This window comes from Mustela erminea, chromosome 18 (assembly GCF_009829155.1).
Source record: "Mustela erminea isolate mMusErm1 chromosome 18, mMusErm1.Pri, whole genome shotgun sequence".
NCBI classification, from domain to species: domain Eukaryota; kingdom Metazoa; phylum Chordata; class Mammalia; order Carnivora; family Mustelidae; genus Mustela; species Mustela erminea.
The window spans coordinates 42,826,664-42,847,857 of record NC_045631.1 but is presented as its reverse complement, the minus strand read 5'-3'; positions in this window follow the sequence as shown (position 1 = coordinate 42,847,857).

The window sequence follows — 21,194 nt, the reverse complement described above, 5'->3', positions numbered from 1 at the left end:
TCAAAAGGGACTGGTCCTCTGGAAACTCCACTTCTTCCCCCAACAGAAGGAAGACGAGTTTTCAGGATGGCCTCCATCCAAAATCTGGAGTACCCCGCAGAGCCACACAAGACGTCTTCTCCAGCTCTCCAGGCCCTGAGCCGCAAGGAACAGAGCTCTGGTGGTAACAGGAGCTGCTGCTCCTGCCCCCCCCCCCCGCCCCCCATGCCAGAAAAGCTGCCCCTCCATTTTGGGTTTACAACAATTATGGTGATTTATGCCTCCAGAGTGAAAATTAGCAATCTGGTGAGGTAACTAAAAATGAATGCGTCCCTTCCTGGAGTTCACTCCACCCAGCTGAGCCACCCAATAAAACCAGCATATGTGGCAATTAGAGAGCCCAGCTCCTGCTTTCAGGGCTCAGCAGAAGGAGGCAAAGTTCAGGGGCCCCTGCCTGGTCCAATAATGATCACAGGTTCTAACAAGCATCCCTTCTGTGCCTCTTTAGTGCCCCTGGTCCTCTTGTAAACACAAGCCTGGGGGTCCACCTTTCCAAGTTCTTTGTTCCCGGATGGCTATTTTACCCTCTTTTGTTGCAAACTGGGCTGAGAGAGGGAAGGGGGGAAGTAAGGATAAACCTCTATCACGTGGGTATGTGTGGGGCAAAGACATTTTTTTCTCCCTAGTTATATACTTGCCTTTACATGACCCAGGAAGACTGATCTTCCCTAATTTCCACAGCCCACACTCAAAGATTGGTGTGAGTGGGGCACCTGGGTGGCTCAGTCAGTTGGGCATCTGACTGTTGTTGTTGTTTTTTAAATTTTATTTATTAATTTGACAGAGAAAGAGATCACAAGTAGGCAGAGCAGCAGAGAGAGAGCGGGGTGGGGAGGAAGCAGGCTCCCCACTGACAGAGAGCCCGATGCAGGTCTCGATCCCAAGACCCTGAGACCATGACCTGAGCGGAAGGCAGAGGCTGAAACCACTGAGCCACCCAGGCACGCCTGGGTGTCTGACTCTTGATCACGGTTCAGGTGTTGGTCTCAGGGTCATGAGTTCAAGCACTGTGTTGGGCTTCATGCTGGGTCTGGAGCATACTTAAGGAAAAAAAAAAAAAGTCCAGGGGTGCCTGGGTGGCTCAGATGGTTAAGCATCTGCCTTCAGCTCAGGTCATGAGCCCAGCATCGTGAGATCAAGCCCTGTGTTGGGCTCCCTGCTCAGTGCAGAGCCAGCTTCTCCCTCTCCCTCTGCCATTCCCTCCACTTGTGCTCTCTGGCTCTGTCTAGCTCTCTGTCAAATAAATAAATAAAATCATAAATGCAGTATTCAGGGGCACCTGGGTGGCTCAGTCAGCTAATCTGCCTTCGGTTCAGCTCAGGGCACAATCCCAGAGTCCAGGGACTGAGCCCCACATCGGTCTCCCTGCTCGTCAGAGACTCTGCTTCTCCTTCTGCCTCTCACCTCACTCGTGCTCTCTCTCTCCCTCTCTCAAAAAAGATAAAATCATTTTTTAAGAATTTTTTAAAATTTTATTTATTTATTTTAGAAAGAGAGGGCAAGTGAGAGAGCAGGAGCAAGAAAACAGAGAGAGAGAGAAGCAGACTCAACATAGGGCTGGATCCCAGGACCCTGGGGTCACGACCTGAGTTGAAGCCAGATGCTTAACCGACTGAGCCACCCACGCCAATAAATAATTTAAAAAAAAAAAAAAAAGCAGTATTCAATCATTTGTATTACTCGTGAAATGTTCGAGTTGGAAGGGATTTAAGAAATAATGTAATCAAACTCACTCTGAGATACTGAGTTAATTGGTCTGAGTGTGACAGGAGCATCAGGACTTGGAAAAGCTCCCAGACGAGTCTACTTTGCAGCAAAGTTTGGGAACCACTCCCCTAATCCCCCAATGCAAGGTTTCTCAATCTCAGCCTACTGACATGTAGGGTCAGATCACCTGTTGTTAGGGGTTTTCCTCTGCATTGTAGGGTGGTTGGCAGCACCCCTGGCCTCTGACTAGTAGATGCCAATAGCATCCCCCTCCCCCAGCAGTCACAAATGTCAAAAATGTCTCCAAAGGAGCAGGAGGGCGGCTCAGCGGTTAAGATTCTGCCTTCAGATCAGATCACGATCCTGGGGTCCTGAGTTTGAACCCCGCATTGGGCTCCCTGCTCAGTGGAGAGCCTGCTTCTCCCTCTCCCCCTGCTTGTACACACTCTCTCTCTCTTTCTTGCTGTCAAATAAATAAATACAATCTTAAAAAAAAAAAAAAAAGTCTCCAAAAATTGCCAAATATCCCCTGGGGAGCAAAATCAGTCTGGTTAAGAGCCACTGCCCTAAAGTCCTCAGTTCCCATCCTCCTTGACCTGTGGGCAGCATTGTAAAAACCTTCCTTAAGGAGACCCTCCTTGACGTGGCCTTCTCAGCACTGCCCTGTGACTCAGTAGGGAAGGACATATTCATATTCAAAACATGTTTACAGAGTGGACCTAGAAGCTGCTCACAAGTCTTTTGCTCACCTCCCCTTAACCAATTACCTTCAAGGAAGACAAGAAATGTGACCTTCCTTGTGGTAGCCATGTCTCGCTAAAGACTGGGGCTCTGGTCCTACAGTACTTTTGGCTCCTGTCTGCTTCCCACTTTCCCCCCTTCCCACTGACTGGATGTGCAGATGTGGTGGTATTGAGTGAGTCATCTTGGACCATATGAACAAGGTCATGACTCTGGGGTCATTGAAGCAAAATGACCGAAGGACCTTAAGTCTTTGACCTCCCAGAGACACTATACCAGCCCAAGACTGCTTACTCCTGAACTGTTATGTAACGGAGAAAGAAATATACTTCCAGGGAGACCGGCTGGCCACTCTTGAGTATACAACTCTTGATCTCAGTGTTGTGAGTTGGAACACTATGGTGGGCATAGAGATTACTTGAAAATAAAATCTTGCAAAAAAAACAAAAAATGAAATACACTTCTGTCTGGTTTAAGGTACCATTATGTGGGTGTCACTATTAAATCAGCTGAACCTACAACCTCATTAATAAAGAGTCAGTCTTGGGGCGCCTGGGTGGGCGCCCAGTGGGTTAAGCCGCTGCCTTCAGCTCAGGTCATGATCTCAGGGTCCTGGGATCGAGTCCCGCATCGGGCTCTCTGCTCGGCAGGGAGCCTGCTTCCCTCTCTCTCTCTCTCTCTCTGCCTGCCTATCCATCTACTTGTGATTTCTCTCTGTCAAATAAATAAATAAAATCTTTAAAAGAAAAAAATAAAGAGTCAGTCAAGTTCAACTATCACTTCCAGAAATTCTCAGCTCTGTCTCCAGCCGCAGCAACTCTCCCAAGCTCTGAGCCCACATTTTAGTTACCTATTGGGAGCAGCAGCTGGGGACCCAACTACGATCTTTAACTTTGTATGTCTAAGCTCCCCACTAACCATCCTGCTATTTTCCCTGGTGCTGCTTAAAAGGCATCCCTATTCTCCAAGTTACTCAGGTTCCAAATCTTAAGGGCACGTCTGAGTCATCCCACAGAAATCCATCTCGAAGCCTTCCCTGTGGTAGGCACAAAAATGTTCCTCAAGTTGAAGGGCTCAAGCAGCTTTGCCCAAAGCCACACGTCTAGTTAGAAGTGTTTTGCTAGATGATGGAGACTGCACATTCAGATGACAGACAACTTCCTGTTGTTGTTTTTTTTTTAATGGGGCTGACAACGTCATGAGGACACGGGCTTCTTAGGAAAGGGTAGTGGTTTGAGAAATTCTAAACTACAATTTAAATAAGTGTTCTGCCATTTTGAGCCTTTGGCATACCGTGTACTGTAATTATACCCATGTCTCTATCTAATACAAGATACAATATGAGCATTTTATGTATTTTCATGGAGTAGATGTGACTCTTCCCCCCAACATGCTTAAGCCTGCCTAATTCATTGTGGGCCAGGAAGTATTTAGAATACTGAGATATTTTTGAAATTAAGAATCATCATGGGGTCCTCTCGGCCACTTTTAAGCAAATCAGAAGATACCATAGTCACTATTTGAGCTATATGGCCTAGTTTTACAATTGAATGTCTGTAGCCCATCTTGTTTGTGTGCCCATAATTTTTTTTTTTTTTTTTTTAGATTTTTGAGCTATAGAAAAAGAATCAATATCCATTGAGTATCTATGTAAGCATGTGGCTAAATGCTCTAGTGGTTATCATCACAGCCCGAGGAGGTAAGTAGGGACTGCAAGATATGGGAAACAGGACCATTTGGCCAGGCCTCAGATGATGGGGCTTCCAATTTTCTCTGCTTTTCAGAAGCAGATCTGAGCATGGCTGGTTTAAGCCTTGAACTATATCCTCCAACTCTTTCTAAAAGCCATTTTCCCCCATTGCCTTGGGCTGGACTAGTCATTCACAGCTATGTGTAAATTCCATCTGAGTTTGTGATCAAGAAACTCTTCCCCTGGCCACTTAGGAGACAGGGCTCATGTTACTATCACTCCGGCAATTTCTTCCTCCAGAGCACAAGGGAAGATCCTCTTTGGGTCTCACCTAGCTATTTCTGTGAATATAATAGAAAGGTCGATTAATGACACATACTCTTGTAAATTATAAAATTTGAATATAATAATCCGTATTAGCAATATACTTGTTTATTATAATTTAAAATTGCTGATTCATAAAAAAGCTATTCCTTATCATTTTCTATGTTTTGCCCTTCCCTTTATTAATTTTAAACCTGGTTTACATAAAACAGAAAGACTTCACATTCAGTTATGTTCTTTGAAGTCTACTACACCATGCTTTTTGTCTTTTCGCCCATTCTGTAATAATACGTTTCAGATCAGTTTGCATTTTTTTTCAAAGATTTTATTTATTTATTTGTCAGAGAGATAGAGTACAGGCAGGCAGAATGGCAGGCAAGGCAGAGGAAGAAGCAGGCTTCCCATGGAGCAAGGAGCCCAATTTAGGACTTGATCCCAGGATCATGGAATCATGGGATCATGACATAAGCCGAAGGCAGCGGCTTAACCAACTGAGCCACCCAAGCATCCAAGTTTGCATTTTTTAATACACAATTTCATTCACCATTTTAAAAGGTATTATTTAATTAAATACTGAATTCCAGAATTTAGGTCTTGCCTGGGAAATAATTTTTTTTTTTAAAGTAACTGCTTTGCATACTTTTGGTATGTGAAAGTAAATACTGCGTGTCACCAAATTTCTTTGTATTAATACATTAAAGATTTCCTGGTTTGTCTCATTATTTTCCAGCCCCCAGTACTAGCTAGATCTAGGGGCAGGATGGAAGTGTCCAAATGTCACCATGGCACTAAGTGGTGTGATCAGTTTCATTTTACATACAATCAAAGTGAGTCTCAGAGATGAAGTAACTGTATCATTGGGTTATCAGCCAAGCTCATCGTGAATCTCCCCGATCTCTGGGAATAGTTTTGTCTCTGCTGCCTGACACCCTCCCTCCCTAACTCTGCCACATTTTATTGGTCTAGAGCCACACCAGACCCATGCCAGGCCAATCAGACTTCTTTTCTAGGATATTTGGTATTGGAATAGAGGAAAGAGACCAGGCCTTCTCTAATAGTAAAGTTATGATCCATGAGACCCAAGAGCTACCAGAAGGCATGATCCCCTCTCTGGAGAGAAAGGCAAACTAAAAGAATAAAGCCAAACACAACAGAGAGGGGGGAAAATAAATCCACTGCAAGAGAGTGTCCTGGAGGCATTTAAGTCCCTGACTCCAGTTATCTCTGATTCTAGATGCTCTGGGATCCTTCCACTAAATTCCCCTTTTCGTCTAAGCTGAGTCAAGTGATCTTTATGCAACTGGTAACTGGAGAAAAAAGGCCCAGACTGGAGGAGGTGACTCCTGAGCCTGAGTTCCTTTGGCCCCAGTAGATCAAGATCACAGGATGGCTCAGATCTTGTTCCTGACAACGTGAGAAGAACAGCACAAAGGCACCAAACCCAGCCCTTCAGCCTCGTGTGATTCGCACACATATTCAGCTTCAGTTTCCCACGGTGTGTAGGAAGCCGATGTTCCCACTGATGTATATTTAAAAGTGACACGCGCACCTTAGGGCATGGGCTCGGAAGGAAATGCTACACTCCTAGCTATGTGTCTGCACTGGACTTGGGTTGGCTGGTGCATAGTCAGCCCTCTGAAACCACACCCAGATAAACTCATGCAGGCTTGGAAGGATGGGAAGGGGAAATACAACAAGTAGAAAATGTGAGCTAAAGGCAAAGATAACAGGCCTCTCCATGGTTATATGCTTTGCTGCTCCCGAAGTCCCTTCCCACGCATCATCTTATTTTGGGTCCCATGGCAACCCAAGAGGGATAGAGAGCAGGTGCTGTATTAACCTATATTTTACAGAGAAGACTGAGAAAAGATATATACCCCAGTGCCAGAGTTTAATGAACATAGTAGGTGCTCATTAAATTCATCCCTTCGCTTCCCGCGTTACCGATATTCAGATGTTTGGTGACCATTGGATGAATGAAAAATGTGGGGCAAAGGCATGAAGTGACTTGTCCCATGTGACATGACTGATTAAGGGCAGAAGAGGCACTGAAACTTGGGTTGCCTTGCTCTGCACCCAACTACGAGCTGCTGTGAGCATTTTCTAACCCCTCCATGAATTCATGGAGGACAAGTTCAGAGACCTTAATTCTCCACCACATGAGAGAGGAAGTACCCTTTGCCACTTCCCAGGCTTGCCAGACACAAGTCCTTCAAATAAATGCTTGCCGGCTGTAGACAGTATTAAACCATTTAGCCCTGAAAAGTCTTGCTTCCCAAGCAAGCTGTTTCAGAAACCGAGGACTCCGGCACAAAAACGCTCAAGAAAAAAAAAAAAAAAGAATTATTCCTATAAGGAGCTAGTGAGTGATTTATGGATCGGACGTGCAGTCCCAATTCCCTTTTTACCACTCTCCGTGGCATGCGGAGCTAATTCGAAGAGGCAGGACATTCCACTGCCCAAGTTGTGTAAAAGGAAAGTGGAAAACCTGCCCTTCTATCAGGCAATCCCAGTGGCAGAAAACGTGATTTCTCCCACTGAGCGCGTGAAGATGATTGAGACCTGTCATTGTTTTATTCCCTCGTCACCAGAAGAGTATCAGTTCAGAAATTACATGCAGAAATTAGATCAAAATTTAAATGGGGATGAAGGCGTTACTGTCACTTGGGGAATCTCCCCCAGCTGAAGTTGCAGAAGCTCTTCCTGTACCCCCTGGGAGCCATCTGTCACTGACTCCCCCAGCACCCGACAGATGCTTCTGTTCCCTGGGCAGGCAGACTCAGCTGGGTGTGAATCTCCAACTCAGATCTCTCTTGGACAATCCGAGCTCCTGGCTAGATTCCAGCCAGACCTGATCCTGAGGAAATGAATAGAGTAAGTCCCAAGGGAAGATGGTTTGTTTCTTAGGGCAGCCTCTTTGGGGTCAGTCAGCCACAGTCAACTCAGCATCCTGTTGAGCTCCAGAGAAAATGAGCGCTCGGACTTATCCCAGGTCCCAGGATGGCTCCAGGAACTTGGTAATTCAAGCCAGCAATGCAGCAGAGCGCGTGAGTGGGGCAGGATCCGTGCTTAGTGTTTCAGCTAAGTTAATGAGCAGTATTCAGAGAATTTATTAATACCAAAGTAGGGCGGGACACCTGGGGAACTCAGTGGGTTAAGCGTCTACCTTCAGCTCAGGTCATGATCCCGGGGTCCTGGGGTGGAGCTCCATCCATATCAGGCTCCCTGCTCAGAGAGGAGTCTGCCTCTCCCTCTCCCTCTGTCCCTCCCCACCCCACCCCACCCTACCCCACAGCTCCTGTTCTCTCTCTCTCTCTCTCTCTCTCTCAAATAAATAAATAAAATATTTTTAAAAGATTGGGTGGCTCAGTCCTTAAGCAACTGCCTTTGGCTCAGGTCATGATCTCAGGGTCCTGGGATGGAGCCCTGCATGGGGCTCCCTGCAGGGAAGCCTGCTTCTCCCTCTCCCACTCCCCCTGCCTGTGTTCCCTTTCTCACTGTGTCTCTCTCTATCAAATAAATAAATAAAATCTTTTTAAAAAATATACTCACCAAAGTCACCAAGAGACTGACTTCATCAGGCCACATTGACCTTTGACAATGAGCACACGCCTTCCCAGTGCTAAGATTCTCTCTGAAATCATGCAGGTGCCTGGACCACACAGCCCTTCTGTCAGTTGGAAGGTCCTAACGAACTTACTGGAGGAGGATCTCTCAGGTTTAGAGAGTCATGAAGCCCTGAGTAAGGCTTCTCAAGAGATCAGCCGCTGTCCTAAAAATTTTATGTTTCAGTATTTGGCAGGATCATGACCTGAGCGGAAGGCAGACGCTTAACCGACTGAGCCACCCAGGCACCCCAACATCCATCTGATTTTTAAATCTTGTTTCGAGGAATGTATGCTACAGACATGTGCACAGAAACGCGCAAGACTACGTGTCCAGGAGCACAAAGATGTTCATTGTTCCTCTGCGTATAATAGCAAAGATCACCCTAACCCGTCACCAGGGAAATGGTTAAATGAATTTCAGGACAGCCATAGGGTGAGTGGCCGTGAACGGGCACAGTGCCTTGATACTGTTATTTTCTTCTTTCTTAAAGCATAGATGATACAGATGGATATAAACACACTTAGAAACATGTTTTTATACATATCTAATCTGGAAAGAAGCACAAGAGACAGAAGAGAGAACTAAGAAAGGACGATTCATTTTCTCTACATCCTTATATTCAGTTTAAATATTTACAGTGGAGTGTTATCTTTAAATTTTTTAAATTTCATTTCAATTAGCCAACATACCGTACATCATTAGTTTCAGATGGGGAGTTCCATTATTCCCCAGCTGCTCAGCACATCACACACTCTCAATGCCCCTGTCATCCAGTTACCCCATCCCATTATCTTTAATCTTTTTGAACTCTCTCTGTGTCTTTAATTCTATTCCTCAATCTTTTTTCAGAATGATGTCAGCCCAGCACCTGTCCCACCTGACCATTGTCTGGACCATTAATTACCCAGTGAGCTTGCCATTGAACTTGATAGGGCTTCTGTGAATTATGACTGCAAGGTCCCTCCCCTGCCTACATGAGTAAGGGGAAAAGAGTCAATCATTTGACCTCATGAGAGGTGGGTGATTTGTGTGGTTGTACAAGCATTTTGTCCCAGAAACAGTGACAAATAGAGACCTGAATCAGTTAAGAGGGACGGATCTGTATTGTGAAGCCTCTTTCCGACCATCTTAAAACATACTATCAAAAGAAAGAGTGAGGGTGGGTGCCTGGGTGGCTCCGTCAGTGAAGCATCTGACCGTTGATTTCTGCTCAGGTCATGATGTTGAGGTCATGATCTCAAGGTTGTGAGATCAAGCCCCAGGTCAGTCTCCAGCCTAGCGGGGAGTTTGCTTCTCTCCCTCTCCCCCGCCTCCCCCTGCTCTCTCTCTGAAACAAATAAATCTTAAAAAAGGAAAAAGAAAAAGAAAGGTTGGGGGCAGGATGGGGAGTAACTGTTTAAAAGGTAGAGAGTTTCAGTTCTGCAACTGAACTGAATGGTGATGCTGGTTACACAATGAGGAACGAACGTACTTACTGCCGCTGAACCGTATACTTCAGAATGGTTAAGTTGGTCGATTTCATGTGTGTTGTACCACAGGTTACTAAATTACACCTCATACAACCATTAGATCACGGTTTATTTTTTACAGGGTAACAAGAAAATAAAAGCAAATGCCCCCCTTTGAATGCATTCTATCTGAAAACAGAGTCAATGCCAGCCATTGGAATTTTGGCAAATCAGACCCACTCTCTCCTCAAAACAGAACAAAAATGTCATCATCTATCACTTCAGCTCCAAAGAGATCCATTCTCTCTATGACAGAGCACTATTTTAAAAACGAAAGATTTTTGCGGGACACCAGGAAGGGAGCCATTCGTAACCCTCTTGTAAAGCACCGGGGCAGATGAAAATTAATTGGGAGCCCTTGAAGGTGACAGGAGAATAATGAATGGACCAAGGGGCCTGAAATGAAACCATGGCCCTAACAGAGGGGCTGAAGCAGAGACATGCCCACAGCTCCTGCTGCAGGTAATTGTTTCCCCGTGTGCCCAACTGTCACTGTTAACATCCAATGGCCTGGCCTCAGCACATAGGAGATGCCTGACTCCAGCCAACTTGGGAAAACCGGAGACATATGGCAAGTTCTGCATTTGAGAGAAGCTTACTAAGGGCAGGCTAGTAATCTGTTGGGTGAATGAAAGGGGAAGGCTGGCTCTCAGTCTTGATCCTGATTTCCAATTTGAATCTGAACAGACTAAAGGTCTAGAAAAAATGCTTTGTCCTCAGAGATTCCAGAAGAATTATAAATAGGAAATATTTTGAAAAATCTTTTGAGCCAAGAAAAGGCATAGGTCTACATCCCCATTCCCACCCAGAGGCCAGCTGCTTCCTTTGCTGTTGCAACTGTTCTCCTCCTAACTTCTTTGAGCCTCAACTTTGTCATCTGTGAAGTGGGATCATGTTGAGGTCATGATCTCAAGGTTGTGAGATCAAGCCCCAGGTCAGTCTCAACAAACAAGCAAACAGATAAGTAAGTAAAGAGGATGATGTTTGGTAGAAATAAGGACTAGGGGAAATATAAAACAAGGATAAATTCCTTCAGTGTTCAATTCGAACAAGATGTAGGAGCATCTGGGATGGATGGGCATTCCCAGGTGCTGGAGATATGTCCATGAGCAGAACCGGATGGAGATCTCTGCCCACTGGACCTTCTGTTCCAGCTCATAGAGGATAGAGTGGGAGATAAAAGGAGGGATCCTATGTTAGAAGCACTGGTCAGGAGAAGCCTCTTTAAGGAAGAGACTTTTGATTTGAAGAGGAAGTCTCTCCAAGAACCTTGCAGAAGAACAGCAGGTGCAAAGGCCCTGAGGCAGGAAGGCAGCTTCCAGGAACAGAAAAGAGGTAAGGGGAGCTGAAGCAAAGCAGGAGGGAACTGACACTGGATGGAAAAGTCCACAAGTTTCCAAACTCAGAACTATAGGTGCGCAGGGGAGTCCTGAGAATGGGTTTGGAGGATGGGAAGGTTTTCACTTTGTTCTTTCCACTTGCACATCTTCCTGTACCTGGAACAGAATCCTGAAAGCGACTCATCCAGCTTTCTAATCTGAACTCCCAAGGAAGTAAGAGTTCCGGTGAGGAAATATTGCTGGGCCAACACCCGCTGGGCAGGAGCCAGTCACCCTCTCCATGAGGCTCCTCCCTCTGCCAGATGCATACCTCCCTTGCTGGAGGGAGTGGAGGCACCCCAACAAGTGCTGTAATGATTATACTAGATTTGTCCAGCATGCAAGCACCAACCACCTCTCACCTCTCTGCTTTGTTAGATTTCAGAATCTATTTCTGCCCCCAGGTGCTGCATGTGAGATAAGAGGCACTTTGGTCTGCTCTGGTTAGGTCTGTTTTCTCTAGGGAAAAGCCCCCCACCCCCACCCCCACCCCCAAGCAGCCTGGAGGAACCCACTTTCATTCTTGTGGATTTCGCACCTGGGTGCGAGGCTGTCAGGCCCAACAACTGGCAAAGAAAGGCATTTCTATAAGGGCAGCCTCAAAGGTGTAACATGGTGCTTTGGGGGGATAATTTACACCGGGAGGAGACATTGGAAATCGGTCTGAATTTGCAGGTCACTGGTATGTGATAGATAGATGTCATAGTTCACACTATGACAAAAGTCACTGGTCCTCATGGTAAGGGGCCAGATCAGTAATGCCTTTTGCATCTCTCTCTCTCTCTCTCTCTCTCTCTCTCACACACACACACACACACACACACACACAGTGTGATTTGCCACCTTTTCCTCCGAAGGGAAAAAAGGGAGTCCAAGACACAAACCCAGAGCTGGTAGGCAGAGAAGGGTGGGTCAGGATGTCACTCCTTGTGGGTTAGAATGAAGCACCGTCCCTTGCCCCAGGGCTCAGTACTTCCTCAGCCACTTCTCGGAAGGCTCTCGAAACCCCAGAGTGCTGACAAATTGGCTTCTTTTTTGCAGGGCAAGAGCTCCCGCCAGGAAATGCAAGGTGCCAAGGTGAGAACCTGGAAGAAGCTCCATCTTAAATTAGGTTGGACAGTTGCCTCTTTGGAAATGGCGGGTTTCTAGAGTATGGCAGAGTCAGTGTTGTCTGTCCTGATGAGCAAATGTGAGAGCGTCTTCTACATAGAGAAACAGAAACCCAAAGGGCAGACACCCCAGTTCCCAGTCCCGGGAGGTGACAGTGCAGTCACCAAAGGGTGGCTGAGAGAGGCTTTACCCATTCCCTGTTAGGGGCCTGCCCTGCTCCCAAGCCTTGATGGGGACCTTGATATTGACTGTTTCCCCATCATTTCTAAAGGGCAAGACTCCACTCCCACGTTCCATGTGGGGGCTCTTTAAGCCCTCTTGGAGAGAAATTTTGAAGCCCACTCTGACCCTATGCCATGCACAGTGCCAAACACATATTTATAGAATGCATCATAATTTTCACTCCCCGTTCCCCATAAATTATTGATTTGAATTTCATGACGAGCCCTTCAGGTAACAGGCAGGGGTTATTGGCCCCTTTTTTCCTGAAGAGGAAACTAATGCTCAGAGGGGTTTAGTCACTCAGCCAAGGTAACCCAGCTAACACAGGAAGCAGTGAAATAGGACCCCAGATAGGACCCCAGATCCAAGCACCAGGATTCCTAGCTCCAAAATCTTAGCATCATGTCCCCTCTGCTCCTCTGTTCCGTGTAACCTTGGATTCACCCAGATTTCTGTGGATGGCAAAGAGAGACCACATGTGCTGAGGTTGGCCATGGCAGGAAGATATGGAACCGGCTTCCACACCAGAGGTGCTCAGTGACAGCCTCGTTACAATGATTAAATCGTCCTGGGTTGGTGACAGATTGGAAGACTGGGAGGCAGGTGGACTATGAACCCAAGAGCGCCTCTGGGACAGCCCAACCAGTGAGAGCCATCTATCACTGGGAGCTGGCAGGGCCTGATGGTCTCCTCCAAAGTCTCTGGGGACAAGACAACAGGGGACCCTGATGAGCCAGATGTTATCTACCGCCATTTGCATCTAAAATTTCTCATTTCTTGGCATGAATTGATGAAGGGAGCATAAAGGGGTGGTGTCATGAGGCTGGTACTTTCAGCTCCTTCCTGACCTCCATTTAGGGCAACCTCCAGGGGGAAGTCCTTCTAAGGTTAAATGGCTTTTGGTGATGAGCAGGAAGGCGATTAGACAAATCAGCCAAGAATGGTCAGAGGCCTGGGGAGGGCAATTTGGCAGAATCGACCACACTTTAAACGAACTGAATTTTTCCTACAAATATATTCTTTCATGGGTCGAAGGAAATGTTCACAAAGACATTCAGCGCAGCATATGTATTGCTACAAGTATCAGTGGGGCGCCTGGGTGGCTCCGTCGGGTTAAGCATCTGCCTTCGGCTCGTCATGGTCCCAGGATCCTGGGATCAGGCCCCAAAGTGGGCACCCTGCTCAACAGGGAGTCTGCTTCTCCCTCTCCCTCTGCTCCTTCCCCCTGCTTGTGCTCTCTCTCTTTCTCAAATGAATAAATAAAAAAATCTAAAAAATCAAAATAAAAAATGGCACACAACTAGGACCAGATACATTCTTAGGGCCCTGTATGAAATGTTGACTCCTTATTATTATTGAAATATATATATAGGGCGCCTGGGTGGCTCAGTGGGTTAAGCCGCTGCCTTCGGCTCAGGTCATGATCTCAGGGTCCTGGGATCGAGTCCCATATCGGGCTCTCTGCTCAGCGGGGAGCCTGCTTCCTCCTCTCTCTCTCTCTCTGCCTGCTTCTCTGCCTACCTGTGATCTCTCTCTGTCAAATAAATAAATAAAATCTTTAAAAAAAAAAAAAAAAAGAAATATATATATATAAATTATTAAGAATTTCAAAAGAGTAGCAGGAGAACATGACATCAGGCATGGGGTCCCTACAACTGAAGGGCCCTGGTCCACTGCCCAGGTCGCCTGTCCTGGGGAGCTGGCCCTGCAGGCACCCAGTGGCCAGTTATGCAGAAGAGGGCGTTTTTCCCACAAGACAAAGCGCCCTGCAAAGCAGGAAAACCACATGGCAGCTGGTAGGTCTCCTCGAACAAGGACACCTGGGAACCTATTTCCTCAAGGGGTCACTCTCCATGCTCATGGCTGCTCTGGTCCTGGGCTCAGAAGAGAAAGCAAAGCAATAAAATCAGCATAAATCAAAAGCAACCACGTTCGTAAAATGGATCCGCAGGCCCAGTGTGGAGGGAAGGACAGGAGGGTTCAGACAGCTTTAGTATCTTTCTGGAAAAATTACGCAAATTGCTGTCAGAGGTATCTCAAAGTTCACACAAAATAGGTCTCCTGGCTCATTTAACTCCCATTTCCCCAGCAGTAAATTATTAACGGAACAAGCTTGAGCGGGCACAGCTGTCGTTCCGACGGAGGCCGAACATCCACACGGAAAGCTGCTCGGCAGAGCGCCGGCACCTGGCTGCAGGGGACGACTGGTCCAACAATCGATGACCTCATAAGGCCAAGGGCCCCAGAGAGGCCCACAGAGGGTTGCCAGTGGGGGACCAGGAGGGGGAAGAGGGGAGGCGATCGACTGAGGATGAGAAATACAAGCTTTGGGACAAAATACATGGTTCGAAAGTGCAGCTTCCTCCTTTCACCATCCCCATCTCCGTTTCTGGAAGTCCTTCCCGTCTTTGAGGCTCCATTTAGGGGAGACTTCCTCCAGGAAGCTTTCCCTGCTTGCCACGGAATGATGTTGCTGCAGAAAGAAGTAATAGCAGGACACCCAGGTGGCTCAGGCGGTTAAAGGTCTGACTCTCGATTTTGGATCAGGTTACGATTCTAGGGTTGTGAGATCGAGCCCCATGTTGGGCTCTGCGCTGGGTTTGTAGCCTGCTTCAGGCTTCAGATTCTCTCTCCCTCTCCCTCTGCTCCTTCCTTCCTTCTCTCTCTCTCTCTCCGTCTCTAAAAAAAAAAAGAAGAAGAAGAAGAAGAAAAAGAGGAAGAAATACTAGTTAGCATTGGTGGACAGTTTCCCACATGCCACCTGCATCATCTCGTTCGGTCCCCTCAGCCCTTCCAGGTGGGTGTGATCACTGCCTGGTTTTGCAAATGAAGAAACTGAGGCACAGGAAGTTGAGTAACCTGCCCAAGGTCACACGGGGGGCAAGTGTGCCTGAACCATTGGGCTCTCCCATGTCCTTCTTCTGCCTCACTGTGAGCCCTCAAGCGGCTCAGACATTTCTGCTTGTGGTATGAACGGTGGTGTCCCCACGTCACCTCTCCACCCCCATGCCCGAGAAAGCTCCCTTGAACCCGGGACTCTGCTTTACTCACACCCCCATTCTTCCAGCAACCCAATACAAGGTCTAGTACATTGTAGGTGCTCAATAAATGTCAGTCCCATTCCTTTCTCTCCTCAGACACAGGTACAAAGACGATTGTGTCTAGCTACAGACTAAGGGAAAATATTTACAGATCACATACCCAAGACAGGATTTGTATCTAGAATATATAATGAACTCTCATAACTGAACAAAGAGGAAAATGGACAACTCAATTAAAATATTAGCGGAAGATAGGGGCATGTGGGTGGCTCAGTTGGTTAAGCAGCCAGCTCCTGATTTCAGCTCAGGTCATGATCTCAGGGTGGGGGATAGAGCCCCTTGTCAGGCTCCACGCTCAGTGGGGAACCTGCTGGAGGATTCTTTCTCTCCCTCACTCCCCCTCTGTCCCTCCTCCTACTCACACACATTCCCTCTCTAAAAGAAGTAAATAAATCTTTTTTTTTTAATGAGCAAAAGACATGAATTCTTTATCAAAGAGGATATTTCAGGGATGGCAAATAAGCACATGAAAATATGTTCAAAATCATTAGTCATTAGGGAAATGCAAATTAAAACCATGATGAGATATCACTATACAACTATTAGAATGACTAAAATAAAAACTACAGGTAATACCAAGTTCGGGCAATAATACAGAGCTCTCCTCCATTGCTAGTGAGAATGCAAAATGGAAAATTGTTTGGCAGTTCCTTATAAAGTTAAACATACATATATTTACCCTGCAACCCAATGTTCCCACTCCTGGGCATTTATCCTAGAGAAATGAATATTTATGTCCACATAAAAACCTATAAACATATATTTATAGCATTTATATGTATAATCGGCAAAAACTGGTATTAGCTCAAATGTCTCTTCATGGTTGAATGGATTTAAAAAATACCAAAAAACGTCAGTATGATGGAGTCCTACTCAGTAATAAAAAGGAACAAACTTTCAGCACACACAACTTGGATGAATCTCAAAGGCATTTATGCTGAGGGAAAGAATCAAGCCTCAAAAGGTTACATGCTGTATGATGCCATTCACACACCATTCTCAAAGACAGAATTAGAGGGATCCAGAAAAGATCCGTGGCTGCCAAGGGATGGGGTGGGGTAGGGGCAGCAATAAAGGGATACCAGCTTGTCTGGGTAATAGAACAACCCTGTATCCTGATTATGGTGGTGGTTATATAAACCTATATATGTGTCAAAACTTACAGACCTACCCACTGGGGGTGGGGGGTGTACCAGCCTGGCTCAGTCAGAAGAGCATTCAACTCTTGATCTCAGGGTTGTGAGTTTGAGCCCCACGTTGGATATAGAGCTTACTTAAATAAATAAAATTTTAGGGGCGCCTGGGTGGCTCAGTTGGTTAAGCCACTGCCTTCGGCTCAGGACATGATCCTAGAGTCTGGGGATCGAGTCCCACATCGGGCTCCCTGCTTGGCAGGGAGTCTGCGTCTCCCACTGACCTCTCTCTCCTCTCATGCTCTCTCTCTCTCTCTCTCAAATAAATAAATAAATAAAATCTTTTTAAAAAATAAAACTTAAAAAGAGAGAGAGAGAGAGAACTACCCATTAGAATGGCTATAACCAGGGACACTGGGTGGTCAGTGGGTTAAGCGTCTGCCTTCTGCTCAGGTCATGATCGCTGGGTCCTGGGATTGAGCCCTGCATCACACAAATGTTCACAGCGGTATTATTTACAATAGCCAAAAAGTGGAAACCACCCAAGCATCCATCAACCAATGAATGGATACACAAAATGTGGTACACCCATACAACAAAATATTATTGCCAATAAGAAGGGATGAAATACTGATATATGCTACAGCATGGGCGAATCCTGAACAAACACATGCCTGGTGAAATAAACCCAACAAAAAAGGCCACAGATTGCGCAATTCCATTCATATGAAATGTCGAGAACAGGCAAATCCACAGAGAGGGAGAGTAGACTCGTGTTTGCCAGGGATAAATGGGAAGTAACTATTACAGGGTACAAAGTTTCTTTGGGGAATGATGAAAATGTTCTGGAATTAGTGGCAATGGTTGCACAACTTTGGGAATATACTAAAAGTTACTGAATTTTGTACCTTTTTAAAAAAGATTTTATTTATTTATTTGGCAGAGAGAGAGATCACAAGCAGGCGGAGAAGCAGGCAGAGGGGGAAGGGAAACAGGCTCCCTGCTGAGCAGAGAGCCCCATGAGGGGCCAATCCCAGGACCTTGAGATCAAGACCTGAGCCAAAGGCAGAGGCTTAACCCACTGAGCCACCCAAGTGCCCCTTAATTATGTGCTTTAAAAAAGGTAAATTGAGGCTTCTGGCTGGCTCAGTCAGTGGAGCACAGGACTCTTGATCATAAAGTTGTGAGTTCAAGCCCCACTCTGAATGGAGAGATTACTTAAAAATAATCTTTTTTTGTTTTTTTTTTAAGGGTGAGGGGCACCTGGAGGGGAGCTCAGTTGGTTAAGTGTCTGACTGTTGATTTCAGCTCAGGTCATGATCTCAGGGTTATAAGATCAAGCCCCAAATCAGGCTCCTGCATTGGGTGTGGATCCTGCTTGAGATTCTCTCTCTCTCTCTCTCTCTCTCCCTGTGCCCCTCCAAAAAAAGAATGAGTTTTACAGTACGGGAATTATATGGACAAAAATATTCATAGAACTGTATGCCAGGGGCGCCTGGGTGGCTCAGTGGGTTAAAGCCTCTGCCTTTGGCCCAGGTCGTGATCTCAGGGTCCTGGGATCAAGCCCTGCATCCGGCTCTCTGCTCAGAGGGGAGCCTGCTTCCCACCCCCCCTGCCTGCCTCCCTGCCTACTTGTGATCTCTCCCTATCAAATGAATAAATAAAATCTGTAAAAAAAACAAAAACAAAACAAAACAAAAAAAACTGTATGCCAACAGAAAAAAATGTTTCATTAAACATTGTATCTGGAGGGCAGGAATCAAGTTCTCACCTGTTTTGTGTCTCACACACTAAATGCTTAGGACAAGTGGTTCCCAAATGGCTACACGCTGGAACCACCTGGAGATCTTCATAGACTTCTGATGTCTGGCAACTACCCCCAGACATTGTGATTAAATTGATCTAGGTTGCAAGCTGGGAACTGAGCCTTTGAATGCTTCCAGGGTGATTCTAACATGCAGCGCAATTTGAGAACCACCAGCTTAGCAAATGGTCGAGGAACACCCATTCCCCAGAACCAAAAGGCGGCCCCTCCCCCACTTCACTTCAGCGAAATCAGATCGGATTTGTCCTTGGCCAAAAGAACAAATGCAGTCATTCCTGCTGTTCACCAAGCTGGACAGAAACAAATTAGAACATTCCTTCCAGGTCCTTAAGGGCCACTGCTCTCTCCACAAACATGTGGTTGATGAGACCGTCAGCAGCTCAAGGACACTATATTCTGCGGGTCCTGGCCCACTCCGTCCTTCTCAGGCTCTCTGGCTGCCCCCACTGGTTGCTGGGGATGGGAACATGGAGGAGGAGGGAAGGAGCCACTTAAACACATTTTCTGTAGGATGTTGCAAGCTTACTTGATGACCCTTCTGAGGGACACTCACGTTTTCAAAGACCAAAGGCATCAGTGGCTAAGGATAAAATTTCAGATTCTAGCAGGACTGGTTTTGGAGGAGAGGGTCTCTTCAACCTGAGTCGAAGGCAGAGGCTTAACCGACTAAGCCCCCCAGATGTCCCCGGATCCTGTTTTCTTAGAACAGAGAATGAGATCGTAGCTAGCAGCCTTCCAATCGCACAATGACTGTGGTTTGAATTGAAATTTCATGCAGTTATGATTAGATATTGTCTGTGGCACTTAATGGACTTTATTGGGAAAGCAATCTCACACTTAATTGAAGGTGCTTTTGTATTTTCCACTGCTGTTTGATGCAGGTCAGTCTTCTCTCCCTGTCTTAATTACTAAGACTTTTGGTTGCAGATTAGGTTTAAGCAACAAGGGAGTTTGCAATAAGATTATAGCTGAGACGAGGAAAAGAACCTTGAAGAGAGCAGGAATCCAGGAATATAAGGTCAAGATCAAGGAGTAGAAATTGGGGCTCCACCCTAGTGGATAGGGAAGTTAGAGCTCAGAGAATAATAATCACCTAACATTAATTGGATATTTACCATGTGCCAGGCACTGTTCTAAATCCTTCATGTTAATCCAATGAGGTTATTCTTACATCATCATCATCTTTATTATGAGGTACATTACTATTACTATTGCCATTTCATAAATGAGGAAACTAAGATACACTGAAGATAAAGCAACATGCCCAAGGTCTTCCAACCTTTGAGACTTCCTGCATTTGAACTCCGGCAGTTCGGTTTCAGAATCCACATATTTAACTACCATGTGAATGATGCATTTAAGAATTGTGCAGTAGGGGCGCCTGGGTGGTTCAGTGGGTTAAAGCCTCTGCCTTCAGCTCAGGTCATGATCCCAGGGTCCTGGGATCAAGCCCCACACTGGGCTCTCTGCTCAGCAGGGAGCCAGCTTCCTCCTCTCTCTCTCTGCCTGCTTCTCTGACTACTTGTGATCTCTGTCAAATAAATAAATAAAGTCTTTAAAAAAAAAAAAGAATTGTGCAGTAGGCAACCTGTATACCCATACTGAGCAGCCCTGATTATGGAATAAGGACTAGCTCAATGTTTCTCAACAGGGGCACAGCGGGGGTTGAGGGCCAGATAACTTGCTGTGCAGGGCTATCTCAGTCCTATTTACTAAATGCCAGTACTAGGGCGCCTGGGTGCCTCAGTGGGTTAAAGCCGCTGCCTTCGGCTCAGGTAATGATCCTGGGTTCCTGGGATGGAGCCTCACATCGGGCTCTCTGCTCAGCGGGGAGCCTGCATCCTCCTCTCTCTCTCTGCCTGCCTCTCTGCCTACTTGTGATCTCTGCCTGTCAAATAAATAAATAAAATCTTTCAAAATAAATAAATAAATGCCAGTACTAATCATTCCAATCATTGTGACAATCAAAATGCTCCCAGGGGAGAGTACCAGCCTCAGGAGAGAACAACTGGGATAAACAGACACCCCCAAAAGGTGTCTACCTGTCTATTTTGTGAGCCCCTTGAGACCTAAAATCCAGGTGTCTTCTTTTCCTCCTCCCCTAGCAACCAGCACAGGGATCTGCGCATGCACTCACTCCACAGCACAGAACATGCATTCTGCCTAGAGCCTGAAGCTGCCTAGTCCTCACCCCCAAGATATGGCTGAGTGCTGAATGAATGGATGTGTCCAATCTTCCCAACCTAAATTAATAGGGATGAAAATATGAGTCACACATGGTAGGTTCACCTCCGACGGGCCTTCACAAACACACCACAGTTTTCACAGTTTAGAAATGAGTCATTTCTATTATGAAAAAAGAATGCAGATTTTTTTTTTTTTTTAATTTTGGGAAAGAGAAAAGCACCTACACTCCTACTCCCTGCATAACTACTCTGTTTCGCATGTTACCTCCATTCCCTATCTACACTCGCTTTCAGTGTATGGGGTACAGTCAAAGAGCAACCATCTGGGCTTCTGCGGGTTTTGGTTAACATTTATAAATGGTTTCCACATTGCTACATGGTCTATTGCACAGTGTTCCATTACACTGTTCTACTTTTATTATTATTATTGGTCCTTAGAAACATCTTTATTACAAGCGTTTTTAAAGGATCTACTTTAATTTTAAGCAAACTTCCAAGCACTAAATGTTTTAGCTAATTTCCAGGTTTATTGGTTTTCAGTTTTTCACTTTATCAGTAATGCTGCAATATACATTTTTATGCACGTAACTCTGCTTCTGTTTTAATTATTCAGGTAGTTC